The sequence below is a fragment of the Prionailurus viverrinus genome, chromosome A1 (genome assembly GCF_022837055.1).
Source record: "Prionailurus viverrinus isolate Anna chromosome A1, UM_Priviv_1.0, whole genome shotgun sequence".
Taxonomy (NCBI): Eukaryota; Metazoa; Chordata; class Mammalia; order Carnivora; family Felidae; genus Prionailurus; species Prionailurus viverrinus.
This window is the reverse complement of record NC_062561.1, coordinates 15,343,533-15,360,887: the sequence shown is the minus strand read 5'-3', so window position 1 is coordinate 15,360,887 and position 17,355 is coordinate 15,343,533.

The following is a 17,355-nucleotide window of genomic DNA, read 5'->3' as shown; positions in this document are numbered from 1 at the left end:
AGCACCTTCTCCGAAGTTACCTGACCCCGTTTCTACCATAGCCTAAAAGGGTGGAGGTGATACTGAGGCTAGAGATGGGCCTGAGTATGAGGGTGCATGCACACATCCACACATACGCATGTATGTTGGTGGGTAGATTGAAAAAAAAAAAAAGGGGGTGAGGATCCTGCCACTAAACCTGCTTTACCGTCTCTCAACCAAGACCCATTGGTGACTCCAAAGGCTGAAAGTGAGCTAGACATTGCTTCAGAAAATATCAGGAGAGCCAGCCCCATGTGGCACATCATCTTCATAACAGTATCCTTATAGCAGTGGCAATAACTAAGAACCTATCTTAGAACAGCCCCTGTTTCTCGAGCACCTGTTATGTATTGGGCATGGTGCCAAGCACCTTACAAACATTATTTTATTAAATTGGCAGGTCCTGTCCATGCCCTTTTTACAGAGAAGAAAACCGAGGCTCAGAGCCGTCAGACACCTTGCCCTGGGTCACAAAATTAGCGAGTGGCTCTGGTGCCGGAGCTCCACCAGCATCTGTAGCACAGCCTAAATAGGCGTTGGTCTTCTCACCTGTCAGTGAGGAGAATAATGCCAGCCTTGCCTGTTTCAGTGGGATCAAAGGGGACGAGTGATGTGAAAATGCTCTGAAACACATCCAAGTGGGTAATTAAAGGTGGTGGTAGAGGAATCCTTTCCTGCACGGATATCATATGTTACTTGGGAGGAAATGTCTCACACTGATTTGTCTGTGTCCTCAGAGGGAATATAGAACCTCTTAGTAAATATGCATTGAGTGAACAAATGAATAAACACATGGAAATCAGCTTTTAGATCTGATGGTTATATGTCCCCTCCCAATACATTGAAACTAGTTGAACAAACCATTTGGCTTTAAAATTCTTCCCTCCAAGTCCCTGGCCAATGCCATGCGGTGCCTCTACTTCCCCTCTGAGAAAACCTCACCACCTACACCTGCAGGTATGAATCTAAGAGGCTATCCTTCTTGTCCCCTGGGAAGAGGTGTACGTTTGCTCCAGTGAAAATGGGCAGAAGTAAGAACAAATATTTCATTTGCTAGGAACCAAAATAGAATAACAGCACCAACAATTTTTAACATGAGATTTTAATTATGGCTCATGGTCTCACTTTTGACAGGATTATTTTTGTGATTCATACATGTATTTATGCATCTATTCATATAGCTAGATAGACAGACATTTGCATATATTGTTTTTAAACATCAATCAGGACAACTGTGCATGGGAGTGGGAGAACCCCTAACGCTGCATTGCACTTGTGGGGGAATATGGAAAGAGTGGGAAAGGTGACATTGCATTCAGTCCCACAAAGCTCTGCCTGCTCTCTGAAAGGCCATGGTCTTTCCCAGTAGGTAGCATACAGTCGGCCACAGCTGGAGTCGCCTCTGGGATGTGCCACTGCCACCAGTCGGCTATGATGGGAACTTGGCTCATACTGGCAGCCACCTCTGTCCACACCAGTGTTCGGCAAATGAAGCCCCAAGCGGAAATCTGCCAATTTAAAGGAAGTGGTGCTCTGTGGGTATGCTGTTCCCTTTGAACCTCAGTGAAATAATCACTGCTTCACATCTTTTATTGCCGTGCCATTAATCTGATATGGGCGGGGGGGGGGGGGGTGGGAGGATATCAGTAGACAATTTCTAAGGAAGGAAGCATTTTAGTGGGTAGCTGAGAACCAGAGAATCTTCCCACTGGCTTGGGGTAGAGGAGCAGTGCTGGGAGAGCCGCACATCCTTGACATCAGGGTGATCCAGCAGATGGAAGTGAAAGCATGATCCTCGCCATCTGGGTAACCCGTGTGTGGAAAGCTGGTGGTTTCACACATGTACACACTCTTTGCAAAACAGCATATGTTACAGCCACCCAGTATCATCCATGACCAAAACCTGTTAGAATTTGTAAACAGCTTGGAAGAACAACAAGAAAACTCTTAATTGGGGTCTATTTGGGCTTCCTTTATCGAAGTGAGTGTCATGTTAAAGTAAGGTCTTGTGACTCGCTTACAAGCTTTGGCACATGTAAGTGCTGTCTCGGGCAGAGCCTACGCAAGGGACAAGTATTAGCATTTTAAAGGTATTGAAGACATTTTTATAAGCCGTAACCCCTGTTGTCCCCAGTTCTATTCACAATGAACAGAAAATTCACATAAAAACGAATGAACAAACAAAACTACTGGGAGATGATTAGCTTTGAAGAATGAAATATAAACTGTTAGTTTCATGCACATGCTAATTGCTTTCTACTGGTGCCACACAGAGAAAGGACCTATAAGTGGGAACACTTCCTGCTGAAGTATCTGGTGAGATTATGTATATGAAAGTGTATTATAGACTGTAAAGTGGTATACAATGTGAGTGATTATTTACAGTGATATTAGAAACTACCCCACATGCCCCTTCCCCACCCCCCACCCCCCGCCCCGGATCTCTTCTCTGTCTGTGATTACATGGCCTTTATGTATGGTACAAGCAAACACACATGCGAGCATATCTAGATTATGTGAAGGAAGCTCTTAATTAAACCTGTCACTTTTCTCTCTGGCCCTCATCCATGATGTAGAGTTCTCTCCTTCTCCTAAGAGGTACATGGGATTCATGGGCTTTTTTTCTCTGGCAGCTCAGAAGTTCTCCTGTCCTCCAAGGGACTCTTCAGTCTGAAGATTAAGTGAGATAGTTCTCATAAAGTGCTTAGACATTCACCCATAGATACATAACACTGGCAATTATGATTCTTCTGTCATCACCCTGTCTTGTGTGTGGATATAAAGCCTGCCATCTTCCTGGACTTCTGAGCCTGGGACCCCAAGAGTTCCCTAGAATAGTATAGATGCTTACAAGCAAGTTGGCTAGAGAGTTTTGCTTGTTTCAACTTTTGCTGTTTGAGTAAAACTCAAATCACTTTCCATCAATAATCAGTTGCCACATTTAAAAAAATGATTATAATTATAACAGTTGCCATTTGTGGAAGGTTTGATTTTATGTGCCTTATCTCATTAATGCATCAGTGCAATGAGATGAGGGGTTAGTAATCAAATTAGGTCCCTTTGACTCTGAACTGAGTAACTGCCTCCTTCCAAGGGAGGGAGAGGACCAGAACCTACAGGACCTCAAGATCATGCTCTCAGGCATCACGGAAACATGTCACTGTCATCTTGCAACAAATTACATGAGGTTGCTTGTTGAAGCTCCGTAAGTGAGCACCCATTTCACATATGCCATATTTGTTTCCAAAACAAATTTCAAAAGACCCTCTTTCACAAATAAACTCAGCCCAAAGCTTCTTCTGAGCAAACCAATCGACAGTCCAGCTAAGTGCAAGCTCTTGTCTAACTTGAGAGAGCATCCTGGGTTACTTATAGTAAAGCTTATATTTGGCTATATATGGCTTTCTTTTTCCTCGAAAAGATTTAGGATGAATTCATAAAAGTAAATAAGTAAATACAATTTAAAGAAAGGTTGAAAAGTAAAGAAATGAAAAGCAAATCACAAAAAAAAAAAAAGAAAAGAAAAGAAAAATGAAAATCACTTTCAGAGGTACTCAAATTTGGCAAAGAGGAAGAATGCCTCAGCTTGTCCCAAAGAGAGTGGCATCTTTTTTGCAAATGAGGAATGTAATTCTGCCTGTTTGCCAAACCCTTTAGCAGAACTCTGAACCAGCATTTCTTCCAAGCCTCTACCCACTGGTTGGCAAGAGCGCTGTTAACTAAATGTCCAATCCAGTTTAAATTTAATCTGGTCCATTATGTGTGCATGCACATCCCTTCAGCTAATCTTTGGGCATTTTAGGAAAAATAATTAGTTCCTTAGAGAGATAGCCCTCCCCCTCCCTCTTTCCCTGCTTCTCTCCCTAGGATAGATAGAATGCAATATTGTGTAAGAGAGTCTTACTTCCTTTTTTTTTTTTTTTTTAATTTATTTTTGAGAGGGAGACAGAGACAGAGCATGAGCGGGGGAGGGGCAGAGAGAAAGGGAGACACAGAATCCGAAGCACGCTCCAGGCTCCGAGCTGTCGGCACAGAACCTGATGCAGGGCTTGAACTCCCAAACTGTGAAATCATGACCTGAGCTGAAGTCGGACGCCCAACCAACTGAGCCACCCAGGTGCCCTGAGAGTCTTACTTCCCAAGTGATGTTTCTGTCCCTCATGGGGACTGCTGGCCCCCAGACTGGATAAATTAGCTTATGACATGATCTCTCTTAGCCTGGTCAAGGCCCAGAAGCACTCCCTGGGTGTAGTGGCTTCTCCTTGACTCCAGCCAGCTCTAGACCCCTGAGTGTCTGCTTCAACTTTGGTCCAGCCTAGACTGCTGCAGGGTTACCTTGCGGTCACAGCAGGCTGATTGGCTGGTCCACTCGCCATCAATTTGGCATCCATGGCCTGTGGGCACTGGCAGTAGCCTGGTAAGTTAAACCTGAGAACTCTGTTCTGTCTGACCCTATGACATAACTAACTTGTTGGTAGGAAGACATCCTAAGAGGTCATCGTAAGTGGTCATCTTTCCTGAGTTGTTAATGGTATCGTCTCTTATCTAGTGAACCTGTCCCTCTCCAAGCCCAAATTCTAAGAAGGTTTTATGTCATTAGCTACTGGGCCTGCTGACATTCCTGTCAAAGTCAGAAGGGTTAGCATCTCACCTGAGGAAAACCCAACAGTGTGAGTTTTTCAGGCAGGGCTGTTGACATACTAAAGATGAGTGAGAATAAATGTGTAAAGGCATTTAGCAAATTTTCTATCATGACAGCTACCTGGTTTTCAGGGCTATTGCTCTGTTGCAAAATACTAATGTGCATAGGAGCAGTTAAATATTATCTCCAGCTTTCTCTCTGCAGTCTTTCTGTAGTATTTCCCAAACCCTTCCCCACCCCTGCATTTAGATAGAAACCTTGAGTCAACCAAGACCAAGGTGAAGAACTCAGGTAGGCAAAAAGAAAATACATTAATAAAGTGTATATACTATCCCTATTGCAGATGTAAACCCCCTCTCATACCAACTCTTCATGCTCCATATTTGTTTCCAAAATTATCCCTAAATATTTTAAGAGAGCCTCTTTCCCAAGTAAACTCAGCCAGAAGCTGAGCACCCTTGCACATTTGTGAAAAATCCTGTATGCCATGTGCATCTGTTACAGGTCTTGGACCGAGCACCAGAATCATTTACCTCTTTTCCTGGATGGGGTTGGTACTTTGTAAACAGAGGAGGGAAATCTTATGACTCACTGGTCTCCATGCTATAAAATAAAATCCAACGAAAACAAATGAAATTTCACTTGGTAGTCATTAGACACAGGGAATTTGGGCATAAACCAGCGTTTGATTTGATCTAAATGAATTGTGAGGGCCAAACAAATAAAGGACAAAGAGCTCTCCTATGCAGGAGGTGCTGCAGAGTGGATTTACAAATTCTCCACGCAGGGTGCGCCCAGGCCTTTCGATTTATGGGGCCCTGCATTTGGCCAGTGTTTACCTGGGTTTTTACTGTTGACTAAGTGAACTGAGAAACATCAACATTACCTAGGAAAGCATGAGGATGCCTGTAGCATGTTTGATCCATTAAAAAAAAAAAGAGAGAGAGAGAGGGTGACTTGAAATATGGAACTCATTCTCATGAGCAAAGCAAAGGAAAGACATTGAGACACAGAACCACAGACCCAGCTGGGGAGAGTGTCATAGCAGGGACTGCTCTTTGCAGAGCCCTGTTTGCTAACAGACGGGCTAGCCGGTGACAGGGGTGCTTTCGCAGCCTGTCAGATCATTTTCAGAAACAGCAATTCATGTCATGCTAATAGCTCAGTCTATAATTAGGTATATTTATCCATGTCTCTGTGATATGTGTTCTGCCTTTCTGTGCTTAGTTACTTCCAAGAACAAATAATCCAGATGAGTTACGAGTCTCCAGAGTGGCAAGTATGAGGAGTGTGTGTGTGTGTGTGTGTGCGCGCGCGTGCGCCTGCGTGCGCACGGGCTGAAAGTACTATTATCAAATGGTCTAAATGCAATCTTCTTATTTCCAAATGTGAGAGTAGATATTGTCTCTCCTCATGGGAAGCAGTCTTTGGCACTTACCAGAAAGGATTGGAAAGCAAAACATGTTCTTCTCTCTGCCACAAATTTACTATGATTGTGCTTATCTGTATCTTCCTGTATTAGAGAAGTACAACTTCACTATTTATTGACTTCAAGACCTCTTGGAAAGAGGATAAATACGTAAGAGCAATTAGTAAATTAACATTTGGAAAGTGGTTGGAAAGCCATAACAGCTGCTTCAAGTTGAAGAGCCTGAGAGTTGCTATCTGCTTTTCTGCCTTTTTAAAATCTCTGCATATTTTGCAACTTAAGAAGGGAGACATTATCATTAGTTGGACTCATTCATTATGCATGGACTGTTAAGACAATTGGAAGAAAGTCAGGTGGCCTACCATTTTGTTGGGCTCTGCTCAACTTGATTCTCCATGTCTGTGAGATTTCTGGTGAGGTCCTCCTACCAGAAAACTGACACAAAAAGGCCACCCTTTGTACTTTTCTCCTTTCCTGGGGAAACGAAGGAATCAGCCAGCTGCTGCCTGGCTTATGGCTCCCTGGAAAATAATGTTCATGCACGACTAATACTCACCCTTCAGATTCCAACTTCTCTGCTGGGGCTCTCATGCTACCCTTGAAGCAAGTGTGAGTACCCTCCTCTGCAGACTGCCAGGCAAGAGAAGATGCCACAATTGTAAGTTGTTTATAACATGGTTTTGGGAAGATAAGGGTTAGAATCCACGTTTTCAAAACAAATATCTTTTGGTTGCTTACTTATGCAGTAATGTCTCATTTAATACTCAGAATGATCTTACAGATGGGTATTTTTATATCTCCACTTTTCAGATAAGATTAAAAAAAAACTCTGAAGTGTGGTAAGGTCGAGTTACTAGGCCAAGTACAAACAGCTAATATGAGGCTGCAGTGGGATTTAAACTCTGGTCTTCTGTGGTTAGAGCCTGTGTCACCACTTTGTCATACTGTCTCAGGGTGTTTGTTCTTTTTTTTTTAATGTTTATTTATTCATTTATTGAGAGGGGGAGAGAGAGAGAGAGAGAGAGAGAGAGAGAGAGAGAGAGAACAAGCAGACAGAGGCAGACAGAGAGGGGGACAGAGGATTTGAAGCAGACTCCATGCTGTCAGCACAGATCCCTATGTGGGGCTCAGACTCACAAATCGTGACACCATGACCTGAGCTGATGTCGGACACTTAACCAAATGAGCCACCCAGGTGCCCCGGGTCTTGGTTCTTGCTACCTGAGCAAGCTGCCTTTTCTAACATCAAGAGAAAGGTATATGCACCAAACTGTTGTTTACTGATATGGGAGAATAAAATGTTGGTCATTAATCCACTAATTTCACCAATCCAGGGTTCTTATCATTTGCCCAGATTATTGATGGTTTTACCCCTTCCTGATAAAGGCAAAGGATCCTGGATGAGGTTGAATGTTATTCTTTTGGATTGCATGTGCACACATTCTATATCTATCTCCCAATCTATCTACCTAAAAAATGTAAAATAACAGTCATGAGAAAATACATTTAGATGGAAGCTGAGTTCCATGGCTCATGAAATTTAATAATTGAAGTTACTATCAGTTATTGGTGTTCACTTCGTAGAAGTTTGTCCTATGCCATCACTTTTGTAAAGCTTACGTTTTCTAAATTTCAGTTGACCATCACACTATATCAGAAACTCCAGCTATTGAAGTTAAGCTTGGCTAAATATGTCTAATAGAAAGTCTGGTAAAGCTGTGCACACTCATTAAACTCCAGTGTGCCCGAATGGGCCTTCCTGTGTATGATAAGCTCTCTCATTTTTCATGGAATACTGGAGCTGGAAAGACTGGAAATGCAAAACTCAAGCAGCTCAGGAAACTTATCTAAGACAACAGTATCAACTGCTTCCATTACATCTTTACCAGATCTCTTCTCAACCCATGTCTTAGTTCATCTGGGCTGCCGGAACAAAATGCCAGAGACAGGGTGGCTTATAAGTGGTGGAAATTTATCACAGTTCTGGGGCCTGGAACAACATGGCGCTAGCAGATTTCAGTGTCTGGTGAGAGCCCACTTCTTAGACCACTGTCTTCCCACTGGAACCTCACATGGCAGACAAGACAAGAGCTCGTCCAGGGCTTCTTTTGTAAGTACACTAATCCCATCATGAGGGCTCCACTCTCAAGACCTAATCACCTCCTAAAGGCCCCCCTCCTGAAACCATCTCCTAGCAGGTGAGGATTTCAACATAGGCTTTTCAAAAGGACACAAATAGTTAGTCTCATTCACTGTGGACTAAAGACAGATTGCAGGAAAAAATTCATGGGAAAGGAGAGAACTACGTCTGGAAACACATGGAGAAGAAAGTGTTGCAAATCCTTGGAAACTCCAAATATATGTGGGGTTTAATCAAAGACTTGAGTGAGTGATGGGCATTGAGGAGGGAACCTGTTGGGATGAGCACTGGGTGTTGTATGGAAACCAATTTGACAATAAATTTCTTATTAAAAAAATAATAATAAAATAAAAAATAAATAAATAAAAGGACAAACCTTACAAGTTTGGGCAAAATACCAAAGGGTGACAAAGCTAAGCCATTCCTTTTATCTGGAGCTAGCAACTCCATCCAAATTAGTGTTTCTCGTGTTGTGAAGCAAAGTAAAGGCATCCTGAAGATTATTGGCTGGAAATTTAAATCCATTTAGAAACCAGATAATTTTGCTGGTAGCCATGAAAGGAGCAGCAGAATTGGGCAGATTCATTTAACCAGCTAGTGATTCAAGCAATATTCATTTGCTTTGTTATTAAGATACCTGCACATACAGGCTTCCATCTAAGGGTTCTGTCATATTTGTAAATGAAAAAAGAATTCATTTCACAGGAAATTTCTTTTTAATTAGGAAATTATCTTTGCTGGATGGTTTTAATCACAGAAACAATGGCTCCTAATGACTGGGTAAGGGTCCAACAATGGAGGTCAAAGACAGAGGTCATCAAACTCCTTAGTGAAATAGCCTGGCAAGTTAACTGCATTCATTTATTGGTTAACATTCTGGAAAATATAGCATTTTCAAACCACAGGTGCATTGGATTATTTTTTAAGACATGTTAAGAATGATATGTATTTTGCAAATGTATTAAATCATCATGGAAATTTTTTTTTTGAATTTTCCTTGCTTCCTTTTCATCAGTAGTAAAGCAAATTGAATGGTTAGTTGCCCTGTGTTCTTTAGCCTGACATAGAAATTCCAAAGGATAAACAGAGCCTGTGTTGGCCTTTATCCAGTAAGTATTTAAACTCCTTTTTAAATGGTCTGTATTTCTTGTTTTATATAATGATGGTAAAACAAATTCCTGCTCATTACATCTTTAATGTATGTTTATGGCTGTTGGGAAAATTAATAACACCAGCTAGCATTTAATGTTTGTTTATTTTCTGAGCAAGGCTATCCATACTATGGATGACAGTTCAACCATACATGCATGGAATAAATTATCAGGCTTCTTGAATTTCTTTTCTAGAAAAGACTGCAATTCACATGGATAAAAAGGTTTGAATTTTAAGATTCCATCCTTGCCTTTTCTCATCTACAGTAAAATGATGGAAGAAGATAGTACTTTTTTTAAACTTTATTTATTTATTCATTCAAGTGTAATTAACATACAGCATGATATTAATTTTAGGTATACAATATATTGATTGAACAATTTTATACATTTTTCAGTGCTCATCAAAATTAAGTGTACTTTTAATTCCCTTTATCTATTTCACCCATTCCCTACCCATCTATCCTCTGGCAGCCACCAGTTTGTTCTCTGTATTTAAGAGTCTGTTTTTTCCCTCTCTTTGTTTGTTCACTTGTTTTTCTTCTTAAATTCCACATGAGTGAAATCATATGGTATTTGTCTTGTATTTGTCTTCCTCGGACTGACTTATATTTCACCTAGCCTCTTATACCCTCCAGCGCCATACATGGTGCAAATGTCAAGGTTTCATTCTTTTTTATGGCTGAGTAACTCTGTTGTACATATATACCACTTCTTTATTCATTCATCTACTGATGAACACTTGGCCTGCTTCCATATCTTAGCTAATGTAAATGATGCTTCAATAAAGATAGGGATGCATGTATCTTCTTGAATTAGTGCTGTCATTTTCTTTGTGTAAATACCCAGTAGTGGAATTACTGGATCATATGGTTATTCTATTTCTCATTTTTTGAGGAACCTCCATACTGTTTTCCACAGTGGCTCCAGCAATTTGCATTCCTACCAATGGTGCATAAGGGTTTCTTTATCTCCACATCCTTGCCAACATTTGTTATTTCTTGTGAATTTGATTTCAGTCATTTCGACAGGTGCAAAGTTATATTGCATTGTCATTTTAATTTGCATGATTAGTGATGTTGAGTCTCTTTTCATGTGTCTGTTGTCCGTCTTTATATATTCTTTGGGAAAATGTCTATTCAGGTCCTTTGCCCATTTTTAATTGGATTATTAGGGTTTTTTGGTAATGAGTTGCATAAGTTCTTCATATGTTTTTGATATTAACCCTTTATTGGACTTATCACTTGGAAATATCTTCTCCCACTCATTAGGTTGCCTTTTGTGCTATTGATGGTTTCCTTTGCTATGTAAAAGCTTTTTATTTTGATGTAGTCCCAGCAGTTTAATTTTTTGTTTCTTTTGAAAGAGGAGATATATCTGGAAAATTGTTTCAATGGCTGATGACAAAGAAATTAATGCCTGTTTCTTACTAGCAATTTTATGGTTTCAGGTCTCACATCTAGGTCTTTAATCCATTTTGAATTTATTCTTATGCATGGTGTAAGAAAGTGATTCAGTTTCATTCTTTTGCATGTAGCTGCCCAGTTTTCCCAATACCATTTATTGAAGAGACTGTCTTTTTCCTATTTTATATTCTTGCCTTCTTTGTCATAGGTTAATTGACCATAAAGTTTATTAAGTTTATTTCTGGTCTCTCTGTTTTGTTTCATTGTGTCTGCTTTTGTGCCAGTACCATACTGTTTTGAGTTCTGAAGCTTTGTAGTATATCTTGAATTCAGAATTGTGCTACTTCCTGCTTTGTTCTTCTTTTTCAAGATTGCTTTGGCTATTTGTTCTAGTTCTGTGAATACTGCTATTGATATTTTGATAGGGATTCCATTAAATCTGTAGATTGCTTTGGGTAGTATGGAAATTTTAACAATATTGGTTTTTCTAATCCATGAATATAGAATATCTTTCCATTTGTTTGTGTCATCTTTAATTTCTTTCATCATGTATTTTTTTCCCCTTTGATTTCTTGGTTGATCCATTCATTATTTAGTAGCATGTTATTTAGCCCCTGTGTATTGTACATATATACCACTTCTTTATCCGGATTTCATTTCAGATTTTTTTCTTGTGATTGATTTCTTGTTTCTTACCATTGTGGTCAGAAAAGAAGCACGACATTATTTCAGTCTTTTTTAATTCATTGAAACTTGTTTTGTGATCTAACATATGATTTGTTCTGGAGAATGTTCCACGTGCACTTGAAAAGAATGTGTATTCTGCTGTTTAGGGATGGACTATTCTGAATATATCTGTTACATCCATCTGGTGCAATGTGTCATTTGAAACCACTGTTTCCTTGTTGACTTTCTGTCTGGATGATCTATTCATCCAAGTTGGATGTTAAAGTCTCCTACTATTATCATATTACTGTAAATTTATTCCTTTATGTCTGTTAATAGTTGCTTTATGTATTTAGGTGCTCTCATGCTGGATACATAAATATTCATAATTTTTATATCATTTTGTTGGATTATTTCCTTTATCATTATGGAGTTTCCTCCTTTGTCTTTCATTATAGTCTTTGTTTTAAAATCTATTTCATCCGATAGAAGTATTGCTACTCCAGCTTTCTTTTGCTTGCATTTGCATTGTAAGTGTTTTTCTGATCCTTCACTTTCAGTCTATATACGTCTTTAGGTCTGAAGTGAGTTTCTCATAGGCAGCATATAGATGGGTCTTGCATTTTTATCCTTTCCATCACCCTATGTCTTTCATTGGAGCATTTAGTCCATGTACATTCAAAGTAATTATTGATACTATTTACTTGTGTTATAGTTGCTTTTGTAGTTCTCTGTTCCTTCCTTCTTTTTCTCTCCTTTCCTTCTGGTTTGATGGCGTTTTTTAGTGATATGCTTGGATTTTCTTTTCATTTTTTAAATGTTTATTTATTTTTGAGAGAGAAAGAATGAGTAGGGGAGTGGCAGAGAGAGGAATACAGAGAATCCAAAGCAGGCTCCCCACTGTCAGCACAAAGCCCAACATGGGGCTTGAACCCACAAACGGTGAGATCACGACCTGAGCCAAAGTCAGATGCTCAACTGACTGAGCCACTCAGGCACCCTTCTAGGATTTTCTTTCTTTCTTTTTTTTTTTGTATCTATTACAGGTTTTTGATTTGTGGTTACCATTAGGCTCATATAATGAGCATATAGCAGTCCATATTAAGTTGATGGTCATATAAGTTTGAATCCATTCTAAAAGCACTAAAGTTTGACTCCCCCCCCAAGTATGATGTCATATTTTATATCTTATTTATTTATTTATGTATAATTTTTTAAGTTTTTTAAAATGTTTATTTATTTTTGAGAGAGAGAGAAACAGAATGTGAGCAAGGGAGAGGCAGAGAGAGAGGGAGACACAGAATCTGAAGCAGGCTCCAGGCTCTGAGCTGTCAGCACAGAGCCTGACACAGGGCTCGAACTCACGAACTGCGAGATCGTGACCTGAGCTGAAGTTGGACGCTTAACCGACTGAGCCACCAGGTGCCCTTTATTTATTTTTTAAAGCTTATTTATTTATTTTGAGAGACAAAGAGTGTGAGTGGGATAGGGGCAGACAGAGACAGAGACTGAGACCAAGAATCCCAAGACATGGGATTTGAACTCATGAAACCATGAGACCATGACCTGAGCTGAAACCAAGAGTTGGATGCTTAACCAACTGAGCCACCTAAGTGCCCCTACATCCTTTTTAAAAATTTATTTTTTTACTTTTAATTCTTGCATAATTAATGTACAGTGTTATATTAGTTTCAAGTATACAATATTGTGATTCAACAATTCTACACATTACTCAGTGCTTATCATGATAAGGACAGTCTTAATCTCCTTCACCTATTTCAACCATTCTCCTACCCACCTCTCCTCTGGTAGCCACCAGTTTGTTCTCTATATTTCATTCTATGTTTTTATTTGTCTCTCATACTTTATATCCTTTTATTTTGTGAACCCCTTGACTGATTTTTACAGATATAATTGATTTTACTGTTTTTGTGCTCTAACCAACATACTGGTTTTGTAAGTGATTAATCTGCTAGTTTTGTTGTGTTTGCATATACCTGTGAATTTTTTTTCCTTTTCTAATGTTGTTCCTGATTATGGCATTTTCTTTCCTCCTTTTTTTTTTTTAAGACTTTTTTTTTTTTAAGTGTTTATGTATTTTCAAGAGAGAGAGAGAGAGCAAGCAGGGGAAGGGCAGAGAGGGAGGGAGACAGAGAATCCCAAGCAGTCTCTGCACTGTCAGTGCAGAACCTGATGCGGGGCTCAAACTCACAAACTGTGAGCTCATGACTTGAGCCGAAGTCAGGCACTTAACCAACTGAGCTACCCAGGCTCCCCATAGCCTTTTCTCTCCATTCAGATAATTTCCTTTTATGTTTCTTACAAGGCTGGTTTAGTGGTGATGAACTTTTTAAACTTTTATTTGGGAAGCTCTTTATCTCTTTTTCTATTCTGAATGATAGTCTTGCTGGATAGAGTATTCTTGATTACAGGGTTTGGTTTTGTTTAGGTTTGGTTTGGTTTGTTTTTTGTTTTTTTTTCCTTTTGGCACTTTGAATATGTCAGCCACAACTTTTTGGCCTGCAAAGTTTCTGTTAAAAAATCAGTTGACAGCCTTCTGGGGTTTCCCTTGCAAGTAACTGTTTTCCTTTCTCTTGCTGTTTTTAAAATCTCTCTTTATCACTGCTTTTTGCCATTTTAATTACTGTGTGTCTTGATGCGGACTTCCTTGGTTTAATTTTGTTAGGGGCTTTTTGTGGCTCTTGGATCTGGATGTTTGTTTCCTTCTCCAGATTAGGAAAAATTTTCAATTATTATTTCTTCAAATAAGTTTTATGCCCCCTTTTCCCTGTCTTCTCCTTCTGGGATTCATATTGCAAACGTTGTTATGCTTGATGACATCACTGAGTTCCCTTAACATATTCTCATTTTTTATTAGTCTTTTTATTTTTTGTTGTTCAGCTTGGTTGCTTTCTTTTACCCTGTCTTCCAGCTTGTGACCCATTATTTTGCCTCCTCTAATCTGCAGTGTATTTTTTATTTCATTTTTTGAGTTCTAAATCTCCAGTTCAGGTACCTCTTTGTTGAAGGTTTCCCTGAGTTCCTCCACTCTTTTCTCAAGTCCAGTAAGTATCTTTAAGACCATTACTTCATTGTTGTTGTTGTTGTTGTTGTTTTTAATTTTTTTAATGTTTATTCCTTTTTTTTGAGAGAGAGAAACACACACAGAACACAAATAGGGGAGGGGAAGAGAGAAAGAGACATAGAGTTTAAAGCAAGCTCCAGGCTCTGAGCTGTCAGCACAGAACCCAACACAGGGCTTGAACCCACAAACTGCAAGATCACAACCTGAGCCGAAGTTGGACACTTAACCTGCTGAGCCAGTCAGGCACCCCTGTTGTTGTTGTTGTTTATTTACTTACTTTTGAGAGAGAGAGAGAGAGCACAGTGGGGAAGGAAACAAACTCAAGCAGGTTCCATGCTGTCAGCACAGAGCCTGACACAGGGTCGAACTCATGAACCAAGAGATCATGACCTGAGCTGAAGTCATGAGTCAGACGCTTAACTGACTGAGCCACCCAGTCACCCCTATGACCATTACTTTGAATTCTTTATTAGACATATTGCTTATCTCTGTTTTATTTAGCTTTTTTTGCTGTGATTTTGTCCTGTTCTTTCATTTAGAACATATTCCTCTGTTTCCTCATTTTGTCTAATCTCTGTTTGTTTCTATGTTTCCAGAGAGTCGGTTTTGTCTCCTGCTCTTGCAAGTAGCTGACTTATCTTCTAAAAATCCCTGCCCCTTCAGCACAGGTAAAAGATAGTACTTTAAGAAAGTACATGTTTACACAGAATCTTTGCCTTTCATGTCATCAAAGTAGATCTTATGTAAACAAATAAATATAGGTGAGACAATGTGTTTTAATAAGATTCAAGGCTAGTAAATAACTCATTAGCATTAATATATGCTTATGAGTTGTACTTGAAAAGTATATCAGATTCTACCTAGAAATGACAGCCAAGAAAATCAGTGTAAATTTGAAGTGTTAGGATGCTAATTAACTGAAAGACAGGTATCAGAGGGAGTTGAATGAATTTGTAATTTAGTATCTGTGCCCTGCATGCTTAGCAGTCAAAAATAATTATTTTTATTTGCCTGAGATCACTAACAGAAAATAACATGTATGCTGTAAAGCACTAAACACAAGTAAGTTATCTTTATGATTACTATTGTCAATCGTTTTATTTTTTCACTCATTTTACATTTTACTCATCGTTCTGGCAATTTAGTTTCTCAGACCAATAATACTGTTGCCTGAGAAGTAGTGTCACTAATTCCTTAGGAGAAGGAAAAAGAACAAAAAACAAAAAACCACAGACCCTACAGTACCCATTACAATTAAAGGAGATAACCATAACAGCAGAAAATACTGTCTTAGCTCAGACTGCTATTAAAAAAAAAAGATGATAGACTATGTGACTTAAACAACAAACATTTATTTCTAATAGTTCTGGAAGCTGAAAGTCCAAGATCAAGGTGCTGGCAGATACTAGTGTCTGGTGATAGCCCACTTTCTGGTTTACAGATGGCCACCTTCTTGTCATGTCCTCATATGGCCTTTCTTTGGTGTGCATATTCAGAGAGAGAGAGCAAGCTCTTTGGTCTCTAAGGGCACTAATCCCACCATGGAAGGCCCGCCCTCATGACTTTGACTAACCCTAATTACCTCCCAAAGGCCTCTCCTCCAAATACCATTACACTTGGGGCTTCAACATATGAATATTGAGGGTCTACAAACATTCAGTCCTTAGCAAGCACACACTCTGTGGCGCCTTTAGGTGTGTACAAGATCCTGGAAAAAAAAAAAAAACACAATCTCACTCCTGAATACCATTTCACAAGTTTGCTTCAAAGCCTGTTCTTCCTCCTGATAGGCTGTCAGCTAATGACTTGTTCCAGGGTATTAAGAACAGCTAACACTTACTTTGGGTCAAGGACTATTCTAATCACTTTACATATAGTAGCTAATTTAGTTTATATTTAACACTAATAGTACACTATATGGTAGGCACTATTATTATCTTCATGTTCAATAGGTGACTGGCAGAGCTGGAATTTACATCCAGGCAGTCTGGTAGCAATAGAGTTTTAACCACTATCCTGGTCTTTGAAGTCTTCCCTCACCCCCACCTGTCACCAGATCCTGTCCTTTTATTTCTTCCTCTCTATTCTCACTGATCTCAGTAATTCATTTGGGCCCTTATGTGAGCTTCCTGCCTGTTAAGAGACTAAATGGACAAATGGACAATGGCTAGACCATATGTAAAAACAGAACTCTGACTCACAGTCTGCAGCAATCAGTCCAGAAAAGCAACCCATGATATTCAGTAACCAGCCCAGGAAGATGGTCTACTGTCTGCAAGTCAGACTTGTAGGAAGTCAGGACATTATCTCTAGCAACAGTCCAGGAAGCCTAACCATAACTTCTGTAACCATTGGCCCAAAACAGCCAAAACTTGATTAATCACTGAAAACTTCCCTAATTTTTGTCCCTACTTCCAGTTTAGGACCCACCAGAGAAAGCCAAATACGCACCCTAACCAATCACATAGGATGACGCACTTCTAGTTAGCCCACCTACAGCTTCCCCATGCCAGCAGCCTCCAATAAGGGCACACCTGAAGCCTTCCCTTTTTTTCACTATACAGTTTTCCCACTTTTCTGCCTGACTTTGTGTCTCTGCAACAGTGATGGCTGACTTTCTTACTGTAGCAAGCTCTGAATAAATAGCCATGGCTATAGGTTGGTCTTTGTTCATTTCACACTGGTCTCTTGTCCTGCCTCCATACTTTCCCTCTGTAGCATAGAGATGGTCTAACTGAGTATTGTAGGAAGAGAAAGAAGCAGTGCTTTGCAGGTAAGCAGAATTCAAAAAGCTGGGTAGGAGGCTGGGATGACC